The 17,453-nt window shown below is 38.1% G+C and overlaps 1 pseudogene; it reads right to left on the bottom strand.

The window, feature by feature from the left end:
* LOC132155510 (neprilysin-like) overlaps window positions 1-17,453 on the bottom strand; it is a 140,634-nt pseudogene that overhangs the window by 42,101 nt on the left and 81,080 nt on the right.

Raw genomic sequence — 17,453 nt, 5'->3', positions numbered from 1 at the left:
TACTACATTTAATTAATTTTATCTAAACCAACTAAACTGATTTATTTTGATTGAACATTTATATGCTACTATGGGGACCAATTCTCAGTATTTAATAGTTGCTTATTAGCATACTTATTATTAACATATTTGTTGTTTATTAGTACAGTACTTATAAAGCACATATTCTGCATGACCTATTCTATATCCGTAATCCCAATACCTAAATAATAGTAATAATAATAATAATTTATTACATTTATATAGCGCTTTTCTAGGCACGGCAGCCATATTGCGCCAGAATGCCCACCACACACCAGCTTACTGGTGGAGAGGAGACAGAGTGATGAAGCCAATCAGCAGATATGGGGATTTTTAGGAGGCCATGATGGTTGGAGGCCAATGGGCGGATTTAGCCAGGATGCCGAGATCCTACCTCTTCTCTTTTCGAAAGATATCCTGGGATTTTTAATGACCACAGAGGGTCAGGACCTCGGTTTAACGTCTCATCCGAAGGACGGTGCTTGTTGACAGTATAGTGTCCCCATCACTACACTGGGGTGCTAGGACCCGCACAGATCACAGGGTGAGCACCCCCTGCTGGCCTCACTAGCACCTCTTCCAGCAGCAACCTAGTTTTCACAGGAGGTCTCCCATCCAGGTACTGACCAGGCTCAGCCCTGCTTAGCTTCAGTGGAAACCGGTCTTGGGCTCCAGGGTGATATGGCTGCCGGCAAATGTAACAACTACCTTACTAACTATTAATAATTAGCAAATTAGGCAATAGTAACAGTTAATTGTTTGATAATGGTTAGAATTGGACCTTAAATTAAAGTGTGACAAATGACCTAAATTAAACTGTGTGAAATGACTGCAGCAATTAGAAAAAAAGTTAAGGGCATTTTATTCTGGGAAACAGCATCTCACAAAGTGTATTCTACACATTTTGAAAAGGTGGTAGGCCATATGTTCCATGTATACAGAAAATGCCCTACCATATGTATATTGTACACTAGAAAAATAATATGAGAAGTATGGTAGTGTTCAATAGCAACATTAATAACACATTTTAAAGCAATAAACAGAAGACTGCATATGAAACTACCTCTTTGTGTACTTGGCAAGGACAGGGTTGAGCCTCTTAAAATAGTTTGGGGCATACACAATAACCTCCTCACTGTCTGTAACCGGAAAGCCAACTGTATCCATGATTTTATTAGTGAAGAGTGTCCAATTGAACACCTGAATAGGAGCATTGCAGAACAAAATGAAAATCCATAATTTCGTTGCAAATAATAATATTGTTCAATAAAGATCAATTTATAGGCTACATACATATTAGGTAACATGTCAGAAATTGAAGTGTATTATAAAGCATAGCAGTTGGATGAGAGGTTTAGGTGTATTTTAAATTTTTTATTTTTATTTTTTACCCTGGAATCAAACTCCAGTGAAGTTGTTGTAGAGGGCCTCCAGAGGCATCTTGTTGTAAAGTAGAACTGGGTTGTTTCTGTTCTCTGGTGTGTCTGTCGCCTGTTAAGACAAGGAGAGCATGAAATTGCAAAAAGAGTGACAGTGTTTCATAGATGTGAGAAGGAGATTTAACAGTTTTTGTCCAGTTATTTCCATCCCTTCACTTTATACACACAGCAGCCCATAACCCTTATACTGTAAATATAATTTTTTTTTAAACTTTTGAAAATGCAATTGTCTCTAGAGAATCTAGAAAATTACATTGCTGTGCACAGTCCTCTAAACCAAACCCAAATTGCACAAATGCAGATTTTTATGATTTTTATGAGTATGAGAATTTAACTGTATTATTAATGTGTCAAGAGGAAGGTCTCAAAATCAGTGTGGGTCTGATCCGAGCTCCAACACAAATTACTAGGCCTGTAATCCATACTGTGTAAACTAAAAAGGAATGACCTCACTATCATGAAAAAAAAAAAAGATTTCACTAGCAACATTGGGGTAAACATGGCAGAGATATTTAGCAAAGTTGAGCAGTGCAGCCACTCTATAAATAGTTTCAGTATGGGTCAAAAACACATCATATAAGTTAAACAAAGAAACATACTGTTTCTTGGCTAATTAATGTAAAATAAAGTTTCAAGTAACTCCCAAGAATTTTCCAGATTTAGCTATATAAATAATAATTTTATAATAATAGAAAATTGGGTAACAATAAATAAGCTAACAACAAATAGGTTAACAAACTATTAATTTAAAGTTAATTCATTTAGTTCTCCCTTTTTGAGATTAGGTCAAGGAAAACATATTATAATATTCACTAAAAAATAAACATTAAGTAGTTACAACACACATAACTGAGCATCTGGTGATATTCAAATGCTGCAGTGCCTCAGTTCCGATAAGACACCAGTAGATTTCAGAGTGGTTGTTGTTTTAAAAGCTTTCCATGCTTACATTAGCTATTTCCTTTTCCATCATCATCACCCGGCTAACCTCTTGCCTGATATTAGTGTCATTGACCTTCAGACCCTGGTCCGTTCGGATAAGCTTCGCCAAGTCAGTCATGAAGTTCTCATATGTCACACAGGCCTGAAAAAAAAAAAAACATTGAAAACACATGCTAAACGCAGTACTTGTTAGCATGCATATTTTCATCATTCATTTATGATAGCATCCAGATTCTGGATTTTCAGTCTTTTAGAAATCATCACTGATCAACTTATCACTGATCAACTTCAAACTGGAAATAAAAGACAAGATCTTGTTTCCATCTGTTTGTCCCTTTGTAACTTTCTTTATTGCCTTTTTGTATTAAATTAACCAGGTTTGTAACATAAAAAGGCAAATAGCACTTATACATCTGACCTGAAAAATGATCAGTTGATGATAACTAATAGTTTTTGTCCACTGAGTCTGAACACTCCAGTCCAAGAGAGACTGTTCAAAATAAATTATGAGCAAATTGATTAGCTTATTTTAATTGAGTAGACTAGGATATTTTAGGAAATGGACTGGGCTTATCTTTCACTTCTAACTTTTGTGATCTGTTCTGACACTGATGCCGCAATAATTTCAATCTATGCAGGGAAAACTCCAGATATATAAAAGGCCCTGGGTTGTTTTATCTGTAACTCCTTTTTTTTTCATTTTTTGTTGGAAAAAAAGAATGTTGAAGAGAGAGACAGACAGCTAGAGACCCTAATTGTCCACTGGTTAGACTAGCATGAAATTTAATTCTGGTCTATGCTAGTCTATTTAACAGGATAGAGCTGAAGGGGGAAAAGAAAGAGGGAGATAGAAGCACAAGGATAAGTTTGACAAAATCCACCTGTTTTTGTTTAGCAGGCTATTCTTACCTCCTCATATGGCCCTGTGCACACATAGTAGTCTCTTGAGGAGAGGCCAAGACTTGGCTGATCAAACTGGCAAAAAAAAAACCTAGAGACAATCAGCCTTTCATTCTTAATAGAAAACCCAGTTCATGCACATGTAGTACTGCCCCAATAAAACTGTATCAATTACTCCAATTAAAAACATAACATAATAAACAAGGATACTGTTTGTTTAAAGCAATTATGCAATTTTAAGTATTTGGCTTGATAGACCCCTTTTTATCTGGAGAAGTGTTTTAAACTAAAGTGAAAATGCATTTGTGTTTGTATGCAAAAGAGAAAAGAGGTAGTCTGTTGTTGTGCACACCTACATGAATTATGTGCACACTGGAGTCTTTGTCATCTGTACCAATAAAAAAGCTAATTAGGACTTGCATTCCATATTTCTTATTCAGTGTGGCTATGGCATCTTCCGCTCTCCAATTCATTCATGTAGAGGTGATTAGAAAGGAGAAATTGGGACAATATACCTATGATGTAATTGGGCTCATGAATAAAAACCTACTGAGAAATCTTCCCCTACCATAGTTGGTGTCCCAATCATCTGTTGCTATAGGCCACTCAAAGACATCTGGCAGCATTGTAAGCAGAGGCATCCCACCTCTCTGTTCAATGAGGCCTGTCAGGAAAATATTAAAGTAATGCAGGGTTATTTAAGCAGCCAGTAAATACTGAAGTTGTTGCAATTGAATTTGTTTGTTGAGAATCTCTACATTCTTGGCAGTTCGTAACAGCATCTTTCTGACAGTTAATGAAGATGTTGTATTAAACCTGAGCTATATTACCAGAAGTCTTCAATCATTTGATTATATACTCACTCTCATTAGTGCAGGACCTGTAAAGGACTTTGGCTTTGGTCAGTGAGCTATTGCTTCCACTCTCTTCTCTCTCCAGCACTCCTATAGTAAAATAATATAAGTATCACTCTCTCACACACACACACACACACACACACACACACACACACACACACACATACCCGTTTGTCGGACTAGAGGGACAATTTTTGACATTTTTGGCAAATCAGACTGGGCACAGGGCTGCGGGGACACCGGGTTCCAGTGGTGCTAGAGCTACAAAAAACATATCAAAAATCATAAAAAAAATCTGCGAACCTATACAAGACTTAAAATTAAAAGATTTTCTTTGCACAACTGAGATATGAAAAATGGCTCTTTTTCAGACTTTCTGGTGGTTTGTAAAGACTTTTCTGTAACACTGTCTATAAGGACAGTGTGGTGTACAAGGTCAGTGATGTCATCATACACATACACTACGTATAACCTGCTTTAAAAGGACACATGGATTATAAGACCAAAGTGACTGAGGCACACCATTACAATAATATGGAATATATTAAGAGTAATTTCTGTTTTCTTTGTTGACCTGTTGTGCATTACAATTTGGCACATAAGTTGTAAATAACTCATCACATCGGGACATAATTTGCAGATAATGTTCATAAGGAGCACAATCACTCCATTCTACACTTCTTCCTCTAGAAAACATCAGCACCTCCAATCAAATTCTGTCAAGCTACAAAAGTTTACAGATAACACCACGGCTCTTATCTGATGGGGACTACCTACAAGTGTCTGTAAATAAACTAGGAGCATAACACAAAACAGTGCTTGCATCCACTAGGACGAACTCAACCCCACCAGCACATATCATTGCATCCTTGCTCCCTAGTATTATATTAAATAGTTTTTCCATGTCCTGAACCAACTGCCAACCTGCAATCATGTTTCACATACACACTGAAATCAGGGTCTGCCACTGCCCACTGCACCGGATCATACATGACCTTTTCAGAGTAACTCTATTGTTCCAAATGATTGAACATTGTCACTGGTCAAAATGTTTAACAATAAAAGCATTACAGAGAAAGAAGTTTAATCACCTCTCTCACTTTCTGATCAAACACGATACATTTACTGGCCCATAGCCCATACAATCTACCTTTAGAAGTGACCTGAACCTCACGTTAACAACATGCATAAAGGAATCTCATTTCTCCAAAAAAACTAACTACACTTGATCCTTACCAACCCACTCTTCAAAAACGTTTATCTACTTTGGGATATTGTCACAAATTACACAAAGTGAGGGTATATGTTAAAACCTACTTAAAATGGATCTCTATCAGAGTTCATTGGCTTTACTAGCAATTTTAATAGTAAGGGTTTATAGAATGCAACAAGAACATAAAAAGCAGCAACATATAAAGGAGAACAAAGCCTAAATAGCCTAATAAGTAACGTGAAGGCCTCCATGCTTTAATGTCTTGATTGACATTGTCAAAGTTGTAAAAGAAAATGTACTCACCCACTCCCCTTCAACCAGTCCTGTTTGTGGAACGTAGGCTTAGTCTCAATACAATGAAACAACCTCAATTCTCTCAGATAACCTAAATCACATTATTATAATTATGTTCTAATTACTGTATGCTCTTTTGTTGTTTTGTGGAGATTGCAAATAGGATCGCAAGTTGCTGAGGTCTCACCAAGTATATTTAGCTCATCAGTAGATTTCATTATGTTTGACTACTAAACTTAACTCATCTGCATTTAAGCTAAAAATGTTGAAAATAATAATCTAGGTTTGTCATTATTAACACACAACATTTGTTGAATCACTGAACTATATTTAATTTGGTCACCTCAAGAGTCCATTCCTTAAAAGGACAGCATTGTAAAAATTAATAAAAGGAAAATAAAAGTGAATTCTGACATTAAAATGCCCAGGCTAACCACATAGCAAAAAAAAAAAAAAAAAGCATGCAAGCAAACTAAATGAAGTGACCAAAACAATTTCTGAACACAGGACATCAACATGTAAAACATGCCTAGAAAGCTAAAGGCTCAGGCTATCCAAAAGTGCATTTAGTGTTTAGCATTTGAATGCCTTTTAAAGGCCAAGCCTCTGTTGCGAACAAAGTCTCGAATGTTTTGAATGGATCTGGTCTCCAAGATAGGTTGTTCCTTTTCCTTGCACTTCAGGCACTGCTCACTGGTGGCAGTGACACCGTTTTCAATAAAAGGCCTCATATGTTTCATCACAGCTTGTATCTCCTTCTCAGACCATGGTCTCTTCACACACCGCCTAGATGAAACACGGCAACCTAAACAATTAAAAAAAGATTAGAAGATAAAAAAAAAAAGATAAAAGATCCTGCAAGATGCACTTGCAGGTAGGAATGTTGCTGTTCAAAATTGCCAAACAAGCTGGAACTTGTGTAGACAAAATGTGTAATAAATTGACTTAAGATCTGCTAAAAATCAAGTTAGATTGTTTTCAATAAAATGACATTTCATTACACTGCTTGTTAAAAACAAATACATCCAGCTTCTTTATGCTTTATATGTCTAACCAAACATAATGTAAGTGTCGACTGCACATTAGCATGCCTAGTGATGGACATGGCACCGCATAATAATACCTTGAGTAACTGAGTCAGGGAGATGAGGTGAATCAGAAGTTACACAGGCAACGTTCCCCTGGTCATCTAAAAAATATTGCACAGTATAAATGGGCTTAAAGAGCCTGTCTGCCTACCAATCAAACACCATGGGCATGGAGGGGATACATGTAAAACTGCAGACAGCCAGATCTATATTATAATAACTATACTCATGGCAAAGTTGTTGAACCGGATGAAATCAGGAGAGTGTGACTGTGCAACAATACCTTGAGTGATAATTTTACTAGGCAATGATGTAGATTTTACACAGGCTAAGTCTTCACTGTTGTTTTAAAATTATCATGCAAACTACAGAACACATCAAAATACTAGCAAAAAGTTAAGCTTCTAACAAAGTTTCCAACCAGCATACTACTGTAAAATTCCTGACTAAAACATTTTTAATATACCCTAATGAACCCACAGATCCCAGCTCATTACATTTTTTTGGGTTCATCATTGAGATTATACCTTGAGCTGCAGTCTGGGAGAGGTGAGGCGATCCAAAAGTGCCAGAAGCCAACATTTCTTCATTGTCTAAAAACAAAACAAGACAAAAAAAACAATGGTATCAACCACACAGCAAGGAGGGTAGGCAATAAAAAGTTCATACATGTTTGAAATAACAGTAGGCTGTTATCTAAATGTATAAATATTTCACCAATACAATTAAAAAATCCGCAACACGGAATACAACAATTTCAATAGCCTTGGGACCCAATTTTAACAGTACCTTGCAATGTGGAAACATTAGGGACTTGCTGTGATACTGTATCCATATCGCCTATGTCATCTATTAAATGACATTGTAAAAATGTTATCAAATGTTATTACACCAACCATATACACATACACCAAGTAGATTTAACAACATATAAATGATGCATACCACCAATTTCGTCCAGAGATTTTCCTTGAATATCCTTCACACTTCCCTTCTCCATAGCAATAAGCAGCTTTGAGATCTTAGCCAGCTGAATTGTTGATTGTGGCAGTCGATAGTACTCCCTATGCACCCTAATGTCATGGCCGAGAAAATCGGCCAGCTGGTCTAGTTCATTATCTTTCAAGTTCATGACTTGGCTTATTGTGGCGATCTGTTTGCGAAGGTTAGTTGATCTGAGGTTTTGAGGATCTTCGGCTCCACAAGCATCTGCATAATGACCAAACTGCCCTCTGTAGTGACCATCACTACAAGGAATAGCGAAGAGGTAATTGTTGTTTTCAGTTACTCCACACTCTTTCCTCTTACTAATGAGGAGTGACAGGTTAGCAGTCATATCAGGAGTCAGGATCACAGCAACCTTTCGTCCTTTTTTCCCCCTCAATTCCACTCTGGCGAATTGTTTGCAAAGTCTCTTCTCAACTTCTGTAAGCCCAGTGCTTATGTCATCGTTTAATTGTGACATGTCACGATCTTCAAAATTTTTTACAGTCATCCGTGCCACTTCACCTTCCCTCCTTCTATTAAACAAAATGACCTGACAGAGGGTCACCTTTGATAGTGCTGCATAAGTGCCTGCTGTTGGGTTATCGGCTAGTTTTTCCTTAGCCAATTCCACTTGCTGACCAAGATGTAACTGTAGCTTCTGAACGTCTTTGGCCAGTGGAAGCCTGGTGCTCTTGTTGTATTTTGCCTCACTCAGGTTTGATAAGGCAGAATGGGAAACCAATTCAGACCACTTTGTTTCATAAAGTGTATGAAACCTCCTGATGGAATCGATCACCTCTTGGTCCTCTTCCATTAGGGCACGGCACATGATGAGGTCACTTATTTTTCTGAGAGAATGCCCAATTTTCAGGGCCAAACTTGGGGCTTTGAATGTGTTGTTTTCGTGATCAAAACCTGAAACTCTCTTGACAGCACTAGTAAGAATAAAGAAGTTGCCTGGTTTTATTGCCTCTTCCATGTTATGGATTCTAGTTGTGTGGCGCAAAGTCACAAGTAATCTCCCAAGTTCCCTTACTTTCTGTCTTATATACTCATGCTTTGATCTGTCACTCCCATGCTTATTAAAGAGGGACTGGGCAAACTGCATGAGATAATGATCATTCCTTATTGCAGTGGACACGTCATCCTTGTGCATTTTGCCCAGCAGTGACCAAAGTTCACTTGAAATTGGCTGGGACATTGTAGATTGAGCAGATGCTATACCAATGACTCTCTCTCTGAACTCAGGTCCCTCTGCAACATTATTCTCGGGTCTTAGAGCACATCTTTTCATATGTCGAGAAAGTTCTTTTCTAGATAACATACCCTTACAGTACAAGCAGTAATCATACGTCTCAGGGCTGCTGCTCTGTTTGGAACTCCTTTTCACTTTAAGACAGCCTGACCCTGTGGTTTTAACAATTGAGTTATGCTTGAAGTTGCCAAGGTTTCGGAATTTCTCAAGAAGAACCTTTCTGTCCTTCGATGATTTGGGGAACTGGAGTGCCTGTGCGATTTCAGCATTTTCATTTACATGCCTCTCGAGATGACGTGCAAATTTTGTTTGAGGTTTTCCACATACAAAACAATAATTGACATGGCTTTTAAGGAATTTTCTTGATTTGGTTGGGGATTTACTTTGGCCAAGAATATCCACAGTACCCTTTTCGTTACTCGCATCTTTTGTTTTCTGCAGGTATGACTCTGAGCTTTCTGGTTCTGGTTCGGAGTCACTTTGGAGATCACCAGTAGTTTCTAGATCCATCAGGATATTCTTACAGATATCCTCTGAGTTGTCCTGTATATCTATGGTCTGTTCTTGTTCAACAAAAGTAGCGCCTAAATCAGGTATATTAGTGGTAGGCCTATGGGACTTTTTGGATGATTCAGGCAACTCAACGCTCAACTCTGTCCCTGAGCTTTCTGAATCCGATTCAGAATCTGGGATGTAATCGTCACCAGATGAGACCTCATCCTGTAAAGTACATTAAATTAATTAATTAAATACAGCATACTTTAAATAACAGAAATACACATGGGGAGGAGGGATGTCAAAAACAAACTACTAAAAGCCATCATATTGATATTAAGCATATTATACGTCAATGTACACTTACATCTGATATATCCCAGTCTTCTGAGGATTTCTGGAGGCAGATTTTATGCCACACACCACAGCATTCTTCACAGACAAAATTAGGCAAACCACAGCGTTAGACAAAAATGGATCAGTTTACCATGCTGACCAATTACATACTTATTTTCTAATTAAATTCAAACAGCTTCACGCTTATGAAACATACAAAACCAAGAAATGCTAACAAAATGAACTTCAGTACAAATGCACAGTTTGATTGATGGCTAAAATTTTCCATTTAGACAAAAAGTACACCGGTTTCGACCATTAAGGTAGAATTCACTGGAGTGGCAGAGCATTTATATTACCCATTCAAAGTCAAAAGTTAAAGTATGTAGTGATCCTACACATTAAATTCACTAACGCCACTAAACATAAGCATAAAGTGAACTAATATGATATATGGCATCGTCCTAACAATCAAGAGATTTGAGATTCTGATTATAAAACATTGTTATTGTAAAAACAGAGACATTAGTATCCTGACCTGACCAAACACTGGTTCTTTTTTTAATGTGTAATGTGCAAGGTGTGAGGCCATATAGGCTATGTTTCAGAATGCATCCTTGGCCCAAAGACTTCTGGCATAATGGTCTAATGTGGAACAACAATAGCTGAAATGTTTATCCTACATTAATTAATAAGGCTTGTGAGAATAAAAGGAAAGTAATTGGAAAGGTGTGGAGACACCTACAAGCATTTGGATTGCCAATTGCTTGGTGGATCTATTGATTTAGGTCTGGATTTATTAGGCCTAAAGTTTTTGTTCATCATGACCTTTTATATACAGTATATTCATCATCTCAATCAGACGAACTAAATTCAAAGTCCACTCGAAAAGCCCACTCGATCTATTATCAACTCAGATGCGTAAAGATAGGCCCAGTGACTTATTGAAAGGCACGAAGTTAGAAAAAGTTAGAAGAAAAAAAACACTTGGAAATGCTTATCGGACAGACACTTTGAGTACAAAGACATTCTAGAAATTTGCAAGTTTGATAGTTTCTGCTCAAAGGGTTTAACATCATCTTCGAAGTTTGTGAGCGTAATTACAGAATGACTTCAGCAATGACCTGAGCGCACCACGGACTTGAGGGCATTTTGCTTGTGTTGATACTCACTTAGACATAATGAAACGTTTGTGCATTATGCTTTTCAGCTAAGCCAATCTTTAAAAATGCTGACGAAGAAACACAAACGTTGTCCTATGTTCACATAGCGCATCAAACCAAGAACTGCGCTTTTTGCATTGGTAACGTCACAAATATGGGCTTGTTGAAATTTGTTTATACAACAATTCAAACAAAGTGGTGTTTCGCTTATTGTGCGATTGGGTTAACATTGCAAACAACTCATCTATAAGTTGTAATTTTATTTCGGAGTCACGCAAATTAATAAAGTCCATGAAAGACATATTTAGCCGAGCTGCAGAGAACCGGATGAAAGAGCAAAACATTTGCGAGGATTCAAGGTTGTAGCCTAACTTAGGCCTAACTCTAATCAACAAAGAGCAATAGGACAATATAGATAGCCTAATAATATAAATGATAATAGCAAAGGAATTAAAGACTTGTTCAACATCCAAAGGAGAAAGTCTCCAGGGATAGGGAAACCCTGCATGATAGATTTGTGATGCGGCCACCAATAAAAAAAACCTCCTTTGCTTCAGGTAAATGACCTATTTTGATTCCAAAACGGTAAACTTTGCCAAAAGGCGACTAGTTTGCAGGTATGCTCTCTGTTCTCTGCAATGTGCCTCAGCTTACAAACTCACTTGCCTGGTACGTCATAGTATCTGCCACTCCAGTGTTTTCCACTGCAATGGTCTGAACTGATAAAACATTCAATCAACATGTTTTTATGCTTTATAGGAGGGAGTCTGGAACTGACCCATGGCATGAAATGAAACTACTTATGGTATACTGAGAAATGCATTAATTAAGAGGAGATGAATAACACACTTACGTTTGCATCTTACACCGTGCCATCTGATAGATGATAAAGGTGAATGGCATATCCAGCATTTGTCAATTCTCACCAATTCAAAAACCAGCTTATGGATTGTACACTGTAAAAAATGTTTTCAAAACATGAAATAAATATAAAACCTTTACACACAAATTATATCATGAATTAAAAAAAAAAAAAAAAAAACATTTGGCTGTTTTACTTTCACACAACCTTTTCTACAAATCCATCAGGAGAGATGAAAAGGGGGAAAGAAGTTACTTTTGAGATATAATAGTGAAGCATATCTATTCAATTCCCGTGACTTATGTTTAGCTTGGTTAACTGTTGGGGCGTCACTCATCACACACAAAAGAGAAAGATATGCTTCTACTTGGAACTCTTGTGATGATGGCAAGGAAGATAAATCCTCTAAATAATGAAGTAAACCTTCATCTGGCATTTGAAAAACACAACACATCTAGTTTCTGAACCTGTGTCCAAAGCCAAATTTAAATTTACCCTGCTTAACTTATTTTATCTGTAAAAAAAAAAAAAAAAAGGCAACAGGGATCTCTACCAATCAAAGGCTTTGCTTAACACTAAAAGTTAAACTCCAGCTCCAGGGTAAATCAACCTATAGTCCTGTTGTTTGAAGACAGTGAGTGCTGTAGGTAGGAAGATGGATGAGAAAATGTTCTACAATACAGACCACTAGCGAAACAGCGGGTAACTAACTGATAGGGGCAAGGAAATTGATTAAACTCTTCTTCCTAGCCACAGCACTACATAACATCAAACTGCAAGGAAAAAGACCAAGGTTAATCAACCTATCTATTTAAGTAAAGCAAGAAAAGTAAAAAAAAAAAAATTCTAAGAAACTAAAGTAATTTTGTGAAGAAAATAAAATCTGTGCACGTGTTTGTAATGCAGACAAACTCAGGGTATGCAAGGACACTGTCCTTTGGACTTTTAATGACATCCTTGCTCAAACTCTAAGTCTTCCACTATTGAACTCCCAGTGTATGGCACACTCAGAAAAACACCAGCGTTGGGGGGACACCGTGGTTTGAAAAGACCATCCATACTGAATAGAGGACATTTCTACCGTAGCTGCAAGACGTTTAGTAAAACACTGAAAATTGTGTTCCATGGAACATCACAATACTTCTGACCATTGGTCAATTTCAAAACACAGGTAAAATCAAACTCACCTCACAAGCAGTGTCATTTGGCGCGGCTCTGGATGATCGACAACCTGATCTCGATTCGGTCTCTGTACAAGGGAACACAGGGAGATTCAGTGCTTGGCTTTCCTAAGTCATAAACCCACATATAGGCATTACATACTCAACTCACATCCCTGACAGACAAAATTCTACTCAAAATATCCATCAAGACATAAAATAATCATCTAAAAATGGCCGGATATTGCCACACGTTTTTCATGCTGCAAACCCTTAGCAGGCATGACATGCATTGCCTGAAGTTAACAACATTTACTCAAAACTATAACTGACCACTGGTAAGGTCTGTTGAGAACACAGGGGGAGACACCTCCTGGTGCTGGACACCAACTTCTCCAATCCCCTCTTTTGCAGAAGAAGTGACACATTGACCTCTGACACAGTCCACCTAAAAAAAAAGAACAGAAATATGCAAAGATGAACAGGCATCAACTGGTGCAGAATGCAGATGATGATACTACATATGTGCAAAGAAAGAGAATATTTAACCAGATTTAGCAACCATTTTGTATAAGGGAGGCATTAGGGCTGGGACGGTATGGATTTTTTCTTACCGCGGTTGAAAAGCAAGGAATTACCGCGGTATTGCGGTAAACCGCATTAAATCCTTAGAATTCTACTTTTGCTATTCGCAATCTAGAAGAGAAAGATCTCTCACGCAGAGCGCGCGCAACACCCTGCTTAAATAGTGACGATGATGGAGAGAACTAAACATTCAAATGTCTGGTTACACTTTAGGCCTTTTTTCATTTTCGATTTCAGCTTCCAAGGGTTATAAAAAGATGATATTTGAGGTAAAACTAAACTAGCCGCGTTCAGTCTAGCGCATCTTCCTTCCCTTCACAGCGCGCGCTGTCATTTCTCCCTAAACCCAAACTTAACGTCAGAATCAGCACGGTCGGTGATTGTTGTAAAATGCAGTGTCTGCTGTCGCTAAATTGCGTGACATGTTTGATAGTAAAAAGAGCTATTAAAAGCACAATAATCCACGCAAGACGATGTTTACCCGTTACCAAGGCGGCGCGCGCTCCGAAACGGACCGCAACTAGACAAGCAAACTATACTTTGGGTTTCGTGTGCACGTCTAAACGATCAAATACACACAAAAATATGGCACAATGACCGGTTTGGAGATTCACTTAAACACAGTTTGTCTTAGTTTTGAGAAAATGTGTAGCCTATTATTAGATCTGCATTCGGTCTTAAAGGGGCAGCGTCTAATATGCCTGCTGATGATTGCGCCATTAATGTGAATCAAACAACTAAAGGCAAAGAGAAAATTACTCAGCTCTCTAATGAATAACTATAATAAGCATTAATCTATCTATATTAAACTATGCAGTGTTATTTTACATTTGATTACGTTATTGTCATTAGAATCAATGAATGTCATTAGACACAACTTGCACACATGTACAGGCCAATGTTTTTTTGCGGTGATGACGGTGACAAGCTCAGACCGCGGTAGGTGTCAAGTGACCGTGGTATTGCGGTAATGCGGTAACCGTCCTAGCCCTAGGAGGCATGTCACTGCATAACAAATTTCAGCATCAAGCCGCATGAAACAGCTGACAATGCACAATATAGGTACACATAGATGCCACAACTAAGAATGTGTATTAGAGAGAAAACGCTATTCCTGAACTAGCCACTTTACAAGTATGTGCTGTAGTTTCTACATCTGTGTGTGACACAGAGGAATATTCATGTTATGTGAGGACAGTTTGTAACGCAGACAAACTCAAGGTATGCAAGGACACTGTCCTTTGGACTTTTAATGACATCCTTGCTCAAACTCTAAGTCTTCCACTATTGAACTCCCAGTGTATGGCACACTCAGAAAAACACCAGCGTTGGGGGGACACTGTGGTTTGAAAAGACCATCCATACTGAATAGAGGACATTTCTACCGTAGCTGCAAGACGTTTACTAAAACACTGAAAATTGTGTTCCATGGAACATCACAATACTTCTGACCATTGGTCAATTTCAAAACACAGGTAAAATCAAACTCACCTCACAAGCAGTGTCATTTGGCGCGGCTCTGGATGATCGACAACCTGATCTCGATTCGGTCTCTGTACAAGGGAACACAGGGAGATTCAGTGCTTGGCTTTCCTAAGTCATAAACCCACATATAGGCATTACATACTCAACTCACATCCCTGACAGACAAAATTCTACTCAAAATATCCATCAAGACATAAAATAATCATCTAAAAATGGCCGGATATTGCCACACGTTTTTCATGCTGCAAACCCTTAGCAGGCTTGACATGCGTTGCCTGAAGTTAACAACATTTACTCAAAACTATAACTGACCACTGGTAAGGTCTGTTGAGAACACAGGGGGTGACACCTCCTGGTGCTGGACACCAACTTCTCCAATCCCCTCTTTTGCAGAAGAAGTGACACATTGACCTCTGACACAGTCCACCTAAAAAAAAACAGCAATATGCAAAGATGAACAGGCATCAACTGGTACAGTGTCCATTTCACCCAAGAGGGACACCCTCACTCAAACCTTTAAGTTTATGACACTCAAAATGATGTAGACAGGGGAACAAAATGTTAAATGATGACTATCTGTACCGATAAAGATTTTCAGACTGTATCTGCAGTATAACTGTAATTAATTGATAAATCTGTCCCTTACGAAACTACATCATTTCTTAACAGTCATACATCCCGAAAAAAATAGCTGAATTCAAACTAACCTCATGTGCAGGGCTGTTTGGTGTGGAACTGGACAACTGACACTCTGCTCTCAATTCGGTGTCTGTTGAAGAGAACACAGGACATGAAGGCACAGTGCTTTGCAAGACCCCAGTATTTACCAGACATTGCTTATTCAAGCAGGGACTCACCTCTGAATAAGTGTGTAGAGAAGAAATTGGGTTCCAAGTCATGGTCACCAAGCTCTGCAACAGAGTGTTGGCCAGAAGGGATGCTTACACCACTGAGCTGTGTCTAAACAAGTTAAACAGAAAAATGCACATGTGAACTTGGACATCACCTACACAATTGTGTTATTGTACAGTTGAACTGACTAAGACAACAATTTAAAATGTTCTGACCCTTGAATATGATTGGCTGGATCACATTTGATCCTGTTGTTAAATTCCCATAACATCACATCTCTGGCTGCATTTTGTTCTATGTTAGTACACCTTAAAAAGTTATGCTGTCTGCATTTGTGAATTACTTGCCAACAATTCAGCAAGAGAAAATACCTTTTGCAGAAGAATTGTTATTTACGAATAATTCACTACATTTTGCTGTGCCCTCATTCAATAAAACTATGCCAGGAGTACGTGGTGATGCTTTGCGTTGTGACCTACTTCTTTACTTAGCCATTGTAAAACAATGGGACTTATTGCTTTAACAGACAGCTGTATTCAACCTAACCTCACAAGCAGAACTGGCTGATGTCATTTTGCAGGACTGGACTTCTGGTCTCTCTCTGGTATCTGTAGAATACAGGAAAGAATATGAGGAAGGCCAGGGAGGGTGGGGTTGTGTATCACTCTAGAAGCAACCACACTAATCACTGGTTCACATCCATTATAGACACAATACATTTATATGCCCACCATAACTAATGTAAAACCATCTCAGTAAACATGGCCATATGTGGCATAAATGTTTCTCACTCATCTACAGCACACCATTGACAACTAGATAAAACATTAAGTCAAACAGTCACTGACCTTCAATAAAGACTGTGGATATCATGATTTTGTCTTGGAAACAGTCTTTAATAGACTCTTGGGCAGCAGTGCTTGTAACAGTAGGGGGAATCTACAAAGAATACAGGACAAAACATACAGATAAGCTTGCTGGCATCCCCTGGGAGAGTCAAGCAAGTTCAAGATTAACCTGACAAGATTGACTGAAAACCGGATTGAATACCACCAAGCAGTGACTTCTGTTTTTTGGTTATAATTGTTGGCACTAACAAGTGATAGGTATTGTGTAATATCTGTGGCTTCATGAAGCTGACACAGCTTAACACAGAGTAGCTTTTAAGACAGAGATGATTTCATTGTTATCAAGATGTCAAAATATAGGCTTTAAACCTTGACACCAATTCATAAGAAAAAAAATAATAATAATCAAAATAACCCACCTCTTTACGCCAGGGCCATTCTTTCCCACCGTAGTCATAAGTGATTTCAGTTCCTGCCGTAATTTCCTTCAGTGCAAAAAGGCAGAGATGTGGCTTCCCTTCTGCTTCGATCAACTTCATTCTGCAATTTGGTGCCTTGTGCTCATCATTTACCAGACGTCCAAATGACCCATCTTCAAGTGCCCCATCAATACTGCAAATTTATAAACATCATGCACCAAACAGAAGTTTATAGTGATACACTTTTGAATT

Source organism: Carassius carassius, chromosome 13 (assembly GCF_963082965.1).
Source record: "Carassius carassius chromosome 13, fCarCar2.1, whole genome shotgun sequence".
NCBI lineage: Eukaryota > Metazoa > Chordata > Actinopteri > Cypriniformes > Cyprinidae > Carassius > Carassius carassius.
This window is presented reverse-complemented; position numbering and strand designations above follow the sequence as displayed.